This window comes from Mustela nigripes, chromosome 14 (genome assembly GCF_022355385.1).
Source record: "Mustela nigripes isolate SB6536 chromosome 14, MUSNIG.SB6536, whole genome shotgun sequence".
Taxonomy (NCBI): domain Eukaryota; kingdom Metazoa; phylum Chordata; class Mammalia; order Carnivora; family Mustelidae; genus Mustela; species Mustela nigripes.
In genome coordinates, this window is record NC_081570.1 from 73,189,203 (window position 1) to 73,202,036 (window position 12,834).

The 12,834-nt window shown below is 44.7% G+C and overlaps 1 protein-coding gene across 2 annotated transcripts in view; it reads right to left on the reverse strand.

The window, feature by feature from the left end:
• Positions 1 to 12,834, reverse strand: part of SELENOF (selenoprotein F) — an 89,729-nt gene that overhangs the window by 40,160 nt on the left and 36,735 nt on the right. The gene's annotated exons all lie outside the window — the stretch shown is intronic.

Consider the following 12,834-nt stretch of genomic DNA (forward strand, 5'->3'; position numbering starts at 1 on the left):
TTTTTTTTTTTAAGATTTTTTCTTTTTTGACAGAGAGATCACAAGTAGGCAGAGAGGCAGGCAGGGGGGTGGGGCGGGGGGGTGGGGAGCAGGCTCCCTCCTGAGCAGAGAGCCCGATGCAGGGCTTGACCCCAGGACCCTGAGATCATGACCTGAGCTGAAGGCAGAGGCTTAACCCACTGAGCCACCCAGGCGCCCTATTTGTCAGTTTCTGATGGTGTTAATTTTGATCATTTTCATTAAGAGTATCTGCCAGATTTCTCTACTGTGAAGTTACTCTTTTTTTTCTAATTGCATTCATAATTTCTAATTGCATTTTTAATCTATAATTCTACTGCTTCTGCAACAAATTACCATAAATCTGTTATCTTACCGTCTGGAGGTCACAAGTCTGATGCGTTTCCCGGATCTAAAATCAGAGTGTCTGCAGGGCTGTATTACCAATGAAGGCTTGAGGAGAGGATCTGTTTCCTTGCTTTTCCAACTTCTACAGGCTATCTGCATTCCTTGGCTCATGCGCCTACCTCCCATCTTCAAATCTTTCTCTGACTCCCAAGCCCTGCTCCTTCTCTTACATCTCTTTCTCTGCCTCCCTTTCCCAGCTCCCTTTCGCTTATAAGGGTAGTTGTGGTTCCACTGGGACCACCTGGATTAAACTCCCCATGTCAAGATCATTAACTTAATCACAGCTGCTAAGTACCTTCCACCATGTAAGAAAACGTGCTCACAGTTTCTGGGATAATATGTGGATGTCTTTGAGGGGCTGTTAGGCTGTCTATGGTGGCAATTAATCAATATTTTGTGGAGAGAGATTTTGAGACTCTGGAAACTTCTGTTACTTATCCCACTTTCACCCAGGAGTTTTAGCACCCACTGATGTTTCTTGCCTGATTATTACTATAGTTATTACTGATACTATGATGTTCTAATTCTGTCATTCTTTCCACATTATTTGGCTTTCTACTGTAAGGGGAAGCTTTCTTTTCTCTCCATAGATTTATCCATATTTATATCAGTGTGGACATCTTAAGTTCCTTCTTCTGTTTCATAGATTAGAATCCATTATTATCAGTGTTTATTCTGACGTTTGAATTATCCCGGATTTGGCCAGTGGGAGCCTTTTGAAGTTGACTTTTATGTACTTTTCACATTCCCTGTCATTCTTTGAGCTCTTCCTTAACTTTCTGATAGTCCCAGCTCCTCTTGTCATTTCTTTCCTCCTACTCTGGAATCAGCCATTTCTCTAAGGAGCCCTGATTCCTTCTAGTGGGGAGAGATGCTCAGAAACCAAGATCTGGGCAGTACTGCTCGGGCAGTGTGCTCCTTGCTGCTGGGCTATCCCTGCTTCCAAATCCTTTCAGGTGGAGGGCTAGGAAATTCACGCTTACATTTCTCTATTTCTATCTACCTGCATAGAGCAAAAACAGAGAGTTCGCAATGATGTCTATGATTCTAATTTACCACCATGGGATTCATTTTAGGTTTTCTTCTTTGCATATTTATGCTGCCTTCCTGCTCAATCTTCCTGTATGTAGTGGATCTTCTCACCCCACTGGAGTGTGCTCCCCATTTTGTGCAGACATCATCCCTGCTCAGGCCTGTCTCCGCCGTTTGGCCTGCCTACCCTGTTTGCAACTCCCCAATCTCCTTCTGGGGGAGAAAGGAAAAAAGAAAGGCATGTGCGGGGATTTTTTTTTTTTTCCTTTTTAAAAAATTAACATATAGTGTATTATTAGCCCCAGGGGTACAGGTCTGTGAGTCATCAGGCTTACACACTTCACAGCACACAACCTCCCCAATGTCCATAACCCACCCACCCTCTCCCTACCCACCCCTTACCTCTGCAACCCTCAGTTTGTTTCCTGAGATTAAGAGTCTCTTATGGTTTGTCTCCCTCCCGATCCCATCTTGCTTCATTTTTTCCCTCCCTAACCCCCAAGACCCCTGACCCTGCCTCTCAATTTTTTTTTTTTTTTAAGGGAAGAAAGGGAAAGGAAAGAGGAGAAGACAGTCATGTACATCTTTAATAGACTTGTCCTCCTTACCACTATTGTCATTGTTTGTTTAACATCATTTTCTCCATTAAAATTTAAACTCCGTGGAGACAATGGCCATGGGCACCTTGCTCACTGTGGATTGAATCCCCAAGGCCTAGCACATGGTCTAGCAAATAGTAGGCACTCAACATATTTCAAACGAAATGATTAGGTCATGGAAAACAGTAAGAGCAACATTGTAACTACTGAACAGTATATAACACAACCAAGGGTTCACCATCCATACAGTTAGTTACCAGTGTCTACGTAGCCCAAATCATCTGTGACCTTTTTCAACTAGAAACCTTTATTATTTATTGAGCCTTAATTGTTATTAAACATTTCTTTGGTTTTGGAGTCTAATGTTATTTCAAAAAGATTTTTTTTTTAAAACAAGTATTTCAGTGCAAAGTAGGATTTTAAGACAATTTCAAAAATCATTTTCGCGCAGCATTTGGTGAATTGCTCTTGGTAGCACAGGCAAGACAATGGAGGCTTCCAGAGTTCCGTTGCAGAGAAGTAACTACTGTCCTACCTAGCATTGTGCCAACCCACTGGGCGCATTCCTTTATGCCTGGCCCGTCCCATCATTCTCCTACAAGCATTTTTAAAAAGACCTGTAAATTATTTGTCCCCAGCTTCTGCCAGCCAACGTCAAAGACAGTCTTAACTCTACAGAGCCTCCCTTCTCCGCTCTTTGTTTCCTCTCTGCCACAAAGTCCTAATGCATTCGTGCTTCCCCAGAGAACAGGCGTCCTTTTCAGTGACTGATGGAAAGAAACAGCTGGACTCTCTCAGTGGGCATGGCAGGAAGGGAGGGAACAGGCTGAAACACAGCTGTCGCCAGGGCTGGAAGCTGTTGCTCAGCACAAAGCGCTACAACTTTAGGCATGAAGAGACATACTTTCTTCCCTCTTTCAGACAAACTGCCTCTCAGGGGTCACGCTGTTTCAGTGGAAAAGGAACAGAAGCGGTGCTGTCTCCCAGAAGCCCCATCAGCGAGGAGTGGGAGGGAGCTGAGGGCAAGAACTCAGTCTCTCTTGGTCTCTGCGGTAAACCCCACCGCCACCCTCCAAGTGTCCCCTGCTACAGTATGGCTTGCCTGGCCGTGTAGACCAGGAAAAGTAAAGGGTTAGAAATCCCGAGGGCTACCTCTGACTCCAGCCCCTGGGGAAAGCCATGTACTGACCTCCCCACTTTTAACTGTCTCATTTGCAACCGGACTTCCTAGCCCAGGGGTTCTTAACTCTGGGGGCCTAGAATCATTTTTATTAAAATCCCAGTGTCCAGGAACCACCGCAACTAATTCTGATTTAACTGGTTTAAGTGGAGTTTAGGCCCAAGTTCATTCATAAGTGGCCCTGCGGTTCCTGGGTGCAGCCAGCACTGAGAACCACCATCCCCACCCTTGGTCCTTGTCGAGGTGTGTGAGGATGAAACCAGAAACATCAGGGAGTATACACTTTCCCTGCATAGTAGTTCTCTCCCTTGACACACATTCGAATCACCTAGGGATCTTTCTAAACCCTCAGTGCCCAGGTGAATTACCCTGTAGTCTCTTGGGAATGGGATCCATATCTTTTTAAAGCTTCTGAGGAGATTAAAATGGGCAGCTGAGTTTGACCATCACTGATCTGGAGTGTTTCCCAGTGTCCTCTGAAATGGTGCTTCTCAACTGTCTGTGGCGAAAGGCTAGGTTTTTTTTTCCCCCTTTGCATTCTTTGCTGATAATTTTGTAAAATACAATAAAAATGCATCATTAAGAGGGGTGCTTGTGTAGCTTAGTCAGTTAAGCATCTGACTCTTGATCTCAGCTTAGGTCTCAGTCTTGGGGCTGTGAGTTCAAGTCCCATGTTGGGCTCTTAAAAAAAACAAACACATAACTAGAAAAATGAGATTTAAAAAGCAGACATAAAAAATACAAGCCCAGATATTTTAATTATTAGATCAAAGTCAAATAATTGCCGTTAAGTTTCTAAATTGTCTTGATTTCCGTACTTATGGACATTAACATTGGGAACTAGGGCTGGTGCGTGAGCCTTACTTTGAATAACAGTGTTCGAGAAACACCATTATAGGAGCTATAGATATATGTCATATGTGAGAGAGGGAATCAAATAGATTTGGTAAATACAGTACACTGTATTTTTAGTTTAGGACATCAAGGGCACTAAACTATTAAGGATTCTGAGAAGTTTTCTGTAACAAAAATTGTTTCATTTTTTAAAATTAATTAAATTATTTTTTAAGTAGACTCTATGCCAAGCATGGGGCTGGAAGTCACAACACTGAGATCAAGAGTCACACTCTCTACCAACTGAGCCAGCCAGGTGCTCCTGCTTCATTTGATCTAATTCATGGTTTTCCAGTCTTATAGGATGGGGATACTTCTCCCCACCTCAGTAACTCTATTACACACATATAAAGTGTAATCTAGCTATTTAGTCTCAGCCAGACTCACCAGAAAGAGAGACCCATCTCCATGGAGTTATTCCCTGCGTTGCCCTATGCCCAGCTGTGTTTCACTTCTCTGTGGTTCCAATCTCAGGACCAGCATTAGCGGCTACCCAAGACATCCAGATAGCCATCAGGTCCTCCCAGACCTTCCCCTAAATGTGTTGGTGTCTGTCCACATCTGGCCACTGGTTCTACCTGAACCCCACTGTCCCCGTCAGATTGCTGAAACCCTCTTTGCTGGTCTCTCTCTCCCCTTGATGGGCTTGACCTCCTCTGATCTGCTCTTTACAGTGAAACCAGGCTGATCCCGAGGAAATTCTCCTCTGATCTTACCACTCCCCGGCCCATGACTCCTCTTTGGCCGCCCACTGTCTTCAGTGTCTTCACCCTGACTAGCAGCGTCCTCGGCCTGTCCCTCCGGCGTCAGCTTTCATCACTCCCCACGTGTCCACGCTGAATGATCGGCGATCTCCACAGACGTTACCTCTAGCTGTTCCCACCTCTCCTCTCGCCCTGCTCTCTCTGCTGTTGACGTCTTCAGAGTCAGCCTCGATGTCCCCGCCCAGGGAAGCTTCCCCAAGCCCACCAGCCTAGGTGGGTATCCCTCTCCTGTGCTCCCTCAAGACCACTTATCATACAGACTGGGTTTTTGTTGTTGTTGTTGTTGTTTGATTGTATTTATTTATTTGACTGAGAGAGAGAGAATGATCACAAGTAGGCAGAGAGATAGGCAGAGAAAGAGGGGGAAGCAGGCTTCCTGCTGAGCAGAGAGCCTGATGCAGTTCTCCATCCCAGGACCCTGAGATCATGACCTGAGCTGAAGGCAGAGGCTTAACCCACTGAGCCACCCAGGCCCCCCCAGACTGGGTTTTGATGAGATGTTGACCCCTCTGGACTTGAGCTCTCCAGGACAGCTTTACCTGCTCATTTTCTATTCCCAGCACCTGGCACTCTGCCTCGCACAGGCAAGGTCAACAGTACATACTTGTTGACAGAATGGATGAATGAGGGAGCAAATGAAACCCATGCCATCTATGCCTGAATTACAGGAGCCCCAGACACCCCTGAAGACTGCATTTCAGCACCTCAGAAAGCCCCCAGTCCCAGCGTGTACCTCCATTCAGACTTCGTCATCAATCCAGCTGCCAAAGGGCTCTTCCTGTTTCTCTTCCCAGAATTCTCACTCTCTGTTCGGCTCCTCCAAGCTGGCATCACTGTGGGCTGATCTGCCCGGTTTGTGGTTTGGGTTTTGCCTTGCCAAAACTGCCTCTCAGATCATTGTCAGTCACAGTTCACACCCAAGAATGCTGGGTCCTCCTTTCCTGACTACGGAGCAGCAGTTGGACTTTCCCTTTTCCTGGTGTTGCAGGGAGGGTGGTGAGAGCATTTAGGCGAGGGCATTGCATCTACTTACCTCAGTCCTCCAGGCCAGGTTGATCGGGCTAGTGCAGCAGAGGACCTTCTGAGACTTGTGGAATTTCAAACCGGCTGGGCTGGTCATTCTGTTCGCTCCTGTACAAGCATTCGCTGCCCTTCTCTGTCCAGCTCTGTGCTTCACATTGGCTTCCATGCTCTGGGGGTTCCTGTTGGATTTAATGAATACAAGGCACCAAAAGGAGATTGGAGATTGGGAGGAGAGAGAAGTCTAGAACGTATTCCTTGGCTCTGTCCCATCGGGCTGGAGTTTTGGTAACACCTGAATTCCTTTATACCACAATTCCTGTGGGCGGACCTCTCTTCCAGGGCTCCAGCTCTCACCAGCTTCTGGTAACATCCTTCCCTACCGTTGCCCCTTTCAGGCTGCGGGAGGTAACAGCTTCCTGCTGCTATGAGTCCCGGGATGCTTCTTGTCTCTTGCTGGTTCACGTCACCTTACCCACACTTCTGTAAATAATTTCCTGATTAAACTCTCTTTAACTCACCCTTACAGGGCATCATCTGTCCTGCTGGGAACTTGTGTGATGAAATCCTCTTCTAATATTGTGTCTTCACCTCACAGAAGCTAGAACCCAGGTCTCCTGGACTAGTCCAGTGCCTTTTCCACCCCCACTGTCATCACCATCCTTGCTCTGGAATCTAGAATCTTCTTTCTTTCTTTTTTTAAGATTTTATTTGTAAGCAATCTCTACCCCCAATGTGGGGCTTAAACCCACAATCTCAAGATCAAGAGTCATCATATGCTCACTCACTGAGCCAATGAGGTGCCTCTAGAATCTAGATATTAAACATGTAATAATAATAATAACATCATTTGAATTTTTCTTATATGCCAAATATCATTCTAAGTGTTCTATATAAATGAGATCATTTAATCCTTACAGCAAGGCTGTGAAGCAACACTGTGAGGCAGGTATTATTTATTACCTCCATTTTACAAAATTAAAAAATCTGGGGGAGCCAAGCTCAGACCCAATGGCTCAGGCATTAAGCTTCTGCCTTTGGCTCAGGTCATGATCCCAGGATCCTGGGATTGAGCCCTGTATCGGGCTCCCTGCTCTGCTTCCCCCTCTCCCAGCCCGTGCTTGTTTATTCCTTCTCTTGCTGTCTCTCTCTCTCACTGTCAAATAAATAAATAAACTTAAAAAAAAATGAAAAATCTGAACCTTACAGAGCTTACGTTCCCCGGCAGAAGTCATGCATCAGGGAAACAGCAGACCAGGGCTTTTTGTCTGACTGCTTGACTCAGAGCTGGTGCTATTGGAACTCCTGGGTTATATGCTGGTGGGATGACCCCACCATTCTACCGATTCTTGAAGCTTACTGTCCACCTAAATCACATCACGCGGTAGATGTGGTCTGGCTGGGGTGGCTAGGAAATCAGGACAAGGGGGAACCTGCTCAGAAAAGGGCACAGAGATGAGACAATTCTGATTGAACAAAGTGTCAAACTGATTGCACAGTGTCAGAGGCTATGTCTTAACCCAAGAAAGGGCAGAACAGGCTTCAGGTGGAAACAGCTGCTGGCAGTTCACAACCCAATCCCCAACATGAACATCTTTGGTGCCTATAAGGCTAAGGAACGAAAGCTCTGGTGTTCCCAGCATGAAGTCAGACTTAGGCTTGGATGTTAAAGAGCAGGAGAGCGGACGCGGTCATGGCAGGGCATCTGGGCCAGAGTCAAAGTTAACGTCTATCTGCCACTGACATCTCCAGATAAAGGAAGAGAAAACATGAGCCTTTGAACACAGGAAGATCAAGCTTCTCTCTCTCTAGCATTCCTCATTCTCAAGTGGCCCAAAAGTGATGAAAATGAAACCTTTATTTTGTCACTTCCTGGTCCCCCACTAAGAGTCAAAACCCCAAATTCTATACTTCCTTGTTTCATACCTTGTTTCATACTTTCCTTGTACATGTGTTTTTAAAAATTAAGTGTTATTTTTTAAAATAAAGTTACACTTCGTGAAAATGTAAAAAAAGACACACAAAAAATGAAAAAAAGGAAATCACCTTTCATCTCACTTTCCTTAGATAACTGTTAATCACACTTTGATGTATAATATGATTGTCAAATTGCCCAAGAGAGCTCCTTGGAATATGGATGCATCTAGTTCGCAGCACCCAAGAGAACGCATGGACAGTGTTCCAGGTCTGTCACTTGGGCCACACCAGTGCTGTTCCCTTTAATTTCCACTAGCATTTAGTGTTCTGCATGAGATTTTGAGGGGGGTACACAGAGCTGCTGTAAAAAAAACATGAAAACGACCGCTCCGCATCTTGATGTTTAATCGCTTCGCAGTTTATAGATGGCTCATACTTGGTCAAACTATCCACCCAAATTCAGACAAGGTCTGTCTTTAGAGACATATCTGGGAAAGGACAATAAGAGGTCATCAGTTAAGAGAGTTTTCTTTCTCCTCTTCATTGTCACGTTTCTTTTACTAGAATGAAATTGAAAACTCTTCAGTTCCCAAAGACTCCTTAAGACTGTTGGTTGTGTGAGTACCTCAGTTTCTTTCTCTATCAATTATTTTATTAAATTCACCTCCATGAAAAATAACCACTTGGGGAAAGAAAAATAGTGGCATTTAAGGAATAGCTGCCATATTTGTTCCTCCTCATGAGTTCAGAGCTGCGGGTGAACTCCTGTATTCCTTCCAAAGGCAGAGAGTAAATGATTCTAAGATGTTTTCCCAAGAAGCATGGAGTGTTGGGACATTTTTTTCCCCCTCTGTGCTACATTGCAGAATGAAGTTCCTGGTGTCAGTGACATTTCTACACTGTATAGTTACCTACAGTTGAAGAAAATGAAGAGAAGAGACACCATGTGCTATAACATCTTCATGTTCTCTGAAGATGAAGTTATTATAGATTAGTTCCATGATAAGTACTTTTCTGAGGTGAACTATGATTCCACAAGCACTACATCTATGAGGTAGCAATTTTGGAAAACAGTATTACGTATATGATGGCGTCATCACACCTGTGAAAAGCAGTGAATGCTCTCAACAGAAAGTGCACTTCTAGAGGGAAGAGAAAGGCTGAGGACCCAGCAGAGGAGAAAGAGGAGGCCACAGTAGCTGGTCAAGGTGCTGTCTCCCTGATCCTTTGCACAAGCCCTGGTGCCTGTTGGAGGCTTGGGCTCCATTTTCTATCAGTGCCTCCTGGTAAGGTTTAAACGCCACACCTTCCAGGCTCATCCCACTTAAGAGTGTTTTATTTGCAGACAAAGAGCTGTCAGATCTTTCTTTTTCTTTCTTGAAGTGGCAATTTCCCAATTCATTATTCCAATTTTAGCAGTTTTGCTTCTACTCATAATTGTGTAGAGACATTTTAAAGCTTTAATTCATTTTGCAATCCTAAATAGTTCCCCTTTAATCGTTCATGTCAGACACCTATTAACATTTCTTAAAAATTTATAAAACAGTTCTGATCCGTCAGAAAAAAGTGCCTCTTTAAAATGCAAATTATTAATTTGCTGCCTGTTCTCCATGTTAATGTGTTTTCTATTAGTCACTGGTTTCACAAAACTATTCATACAAGGCTTAATATTCAGAAGGTAATTTTATAGTTTTACACATGGGAAGTGTTTTCCTACACTCTTAGTTTTAAATATGCTCTCTGTCAACCTCGTCTATTTGTTGTATTTTACTTACATCTTTGGCTCCTCCCAATATCTTTTTTTTTTTAAGATTTTATTTATTTATTTGACAGACAGAGATCACAAGTAGGCAGAGAGGCAGGCAGAGAGAGAGAGAGGAGGAAGCAGGCACCCTGCTGAGTAGAGAGCCCGATGCGTGGCTTGATCCCAGGACCCTGGGATCATGACCTGAGCTGAAGGCAGCAGCTTTAACCCACTGAGCCACCCAGGCGCCCCCTCCCAATATCTTTCATCCGGAGGAACTGATGACCCCTACTTGTGGGAAATGAGATAGCCATATAAACAGCGGTTAAGAGCGAGCCTTGGCAACCAGGCAGGCGTGGGTCTGAGTCAGCATGGCTTCTTCCTAGCTAGGGGACCTTAAATAAGTTAAAATCTTCTGAGCATTGGGTTCTACAACTGTTACATTGGGCAACAGTACCTACCTCACAGGTAAAGGTTAAGGTGAAGACCCTAGCATGGCCAATAGTAACTGCTTTCTGACTTGTACACTACATATACGCACATGTGCCTACACGCGTGTATGCAAACACATGTGTGTGCATGCGCACGCGCGCACACACACACACACACACATAGAGTCTACTATAGTGTGTTGGCCTTGTGGTGAAGTTACTGTCCATCCTTCATCTTTAGGGTAGGACAGTTGAGAGCCATTTCCACTACTCCCAGGAACAATTAGAATAAGGGCATAAGAAAATGCAGAGATGGAGGATGGAAGTCATCCAGGTTTGTTATCTTCCTCTGTGGTACTGGATACAGACTAAGTTGGTAGAACTCATGGATATAAATAAAAACTTACACAGGCAAGGAAATAATGTGAAATGAGTTCTAAGACATCCTTAGATATTACAAAGATTATTTTTTACCATCTTCCATTTATAAAAACTCTTAACTACAACTCGGAATTTTCAAATAGGCAGGTACATGTGTAGTTAATAAATAATGACTGAGTATTACTCCATACCTAAGAAATGCTGAAGAGAATATTAAAAATATGAGACCATCCTGCTGGTAGAGTACATAGGCCCTGGGGACTGGGTAAAAATCCTGTGAACCACTTAAAATGTTCTCTTCTGTGAAACTGGGTAAGAGGAAATATCTCACAGAGGTGTTGTCAAAGAGAGACGATGGACGTAACAGTACCAAGCGCTGTGCCTGGTCCATAGGGAGTGCTCAATAACTACTAGCCCCTTCCCTTCAGAGAGCTTACAGGATTTGTAAAGAGAATTAGAAAAGATGGTTCGAATGCCAAGATGCTAAGTGTAATCACAGGCAGAGAGTAATACACCTATTACCTGTTACATTCTCTAGAATGGTGAATGAAGGCTCCTGGGAGAAGGGGGTCTTAACCAAGTAAGACGGAGCTGATGAGAAGGTATCCATCATCGATCCAAAAGTCCCTCCAGTTTTCTACTCTTCAATGAGGGAGGGGCCTACCTCTGGGCACAAGTCCTTCCTAGGCGGCCGGACTCCATCCAGAGCCCTGTCATCATTTGCTTCAGGATGAATCAGTTTGGGTTATGAGTCCTCTGAGTCCCGAACAGCAGGCTGACTGGTACACTATTCTTCAGAGTCCCCTCCAAAAAACCAGTGTAAGCAGATTATGTTGGCACCAAGAGGGAAGGCCATATTCCATTGCCTTCCAGGCTATGAAAACAAGAGGAATCCTGCCTGTTGTCAACCATTTTTTTTTCCCAATGGGGATCTCACGTAGGATGTTCCCCCCTTTTTAAACAAAAATATTTTATTTATTATTTGACAGGGAGAGAGAGAGAGCAGAAGCGGGGGGAGTGGCAGGCAGAGGGAGAGGGAAAAGCAGGCTTCCTGCTGAGTAGGGAGCCTGATGCGGGGCTTGATCCCAGGATGCTGGGATCATGACCTGAGCTGAAGGCAGTCACTTAACCAAATGAGCCACCCACGTGCCCCAGTCACCCAGTTTTTAAGCTAGAACCCCGTTCTTGTCTTCAACAGTTATATTTCAGTTTTTAAAAAGCAAGTAAGGAATGAGGATGCTTCAGACAAAACAAACCTTCTCTGCTATCTCCTTTCATCCGATAAAGGCCCCGTTCTCCTCTCCTTGCCCACTTTGGAATCCAAAAGAATTTCAGCATCCAGCAGCAGAATCTCACTGGCAAGTCCCGGTGGCCCCAGGCACAAAGCACAGCTGTCCCTTCTCCAGGTGACCTGTTACTTTTCCTGCACTACCTTCACTCATTTCTATATGTTCACTTGCCCCCCTTCTCTCTGACTGTAGCCAAGGGAAAGCTCATGGGAGGGAAGCAGTTTTGAGAAAAACTGAGGACCTGGTTGGGCTTATGTACCTAAGCAGTGTGTTTACCCTCATGCCCTCTGCAAGTTGCTCCTGAAGCCACAAGTGGATTTCTTTCCTCTGAGTACTCTTTCTAACAGCTAGGCATATCTCTTCATTCCAGACACCAAATAAAGAGAGAGCTGTGGTCACATTTTCCCTTTCCTCTAGTGAACAAAAAAAAGCCTGAGTTAGAGCCGGAAAATAGCTACAGATACACTTCTGAAAGCTTAACACTTATAGCCCTGACATGTTTTAGTCAGGACATCAGCAACCCCGGGGAGCATCTCATGGGCCACAGCAGTGAGAAAGAACTCTCTCTGCTTCCAGCAAGAGCAGGGCCCGGAGCTGGGTGGGGGGAGGGCAGATGAAATGGAAGGTCCTGCATTCCTAGCACCAGGGCTTCTTAAGGACTTCTGAGCAGAGCAAACAGGTGGTGAGGGAACATAAAACCTTGCCATCTGGAACAGCTGAAGGAAAGCAGAATAATAGTCTTCAAATGTCTTCAAATGCAAAAAGTGTTTTTATGAAGAAAGGAAATTAGATTTGTCCCAAATGAACTTGGATCAGGGGGTAGGTCTACCATCAACAACTAGAATCAGATATCTGTATTCTAAATGGCCAACTTGTCAAACAAAAGGACTATTTTCAGAAGTAGAAGCATCATAGTTGAGGTTGTATTGGTCAACTTTCAAAGTCCCTTTTAATCTTGAGATTCTGTAAAGAGCAAGGGAGTGAATTGCTACGGCTCCATTCCCTTCCTTTCTCTTTGCAACAACCCCCAGTGTGGTTTGGACACCCCATATGATTCTGGGAGTCCATTCTGTGTGAGCCAGTGGGAGAACTGGGCTATAACAGTTAGCTTATCTCTCTCTCTCTCTCTCACACACACACACACACACACACACACACACACACACGCACCCCTATGA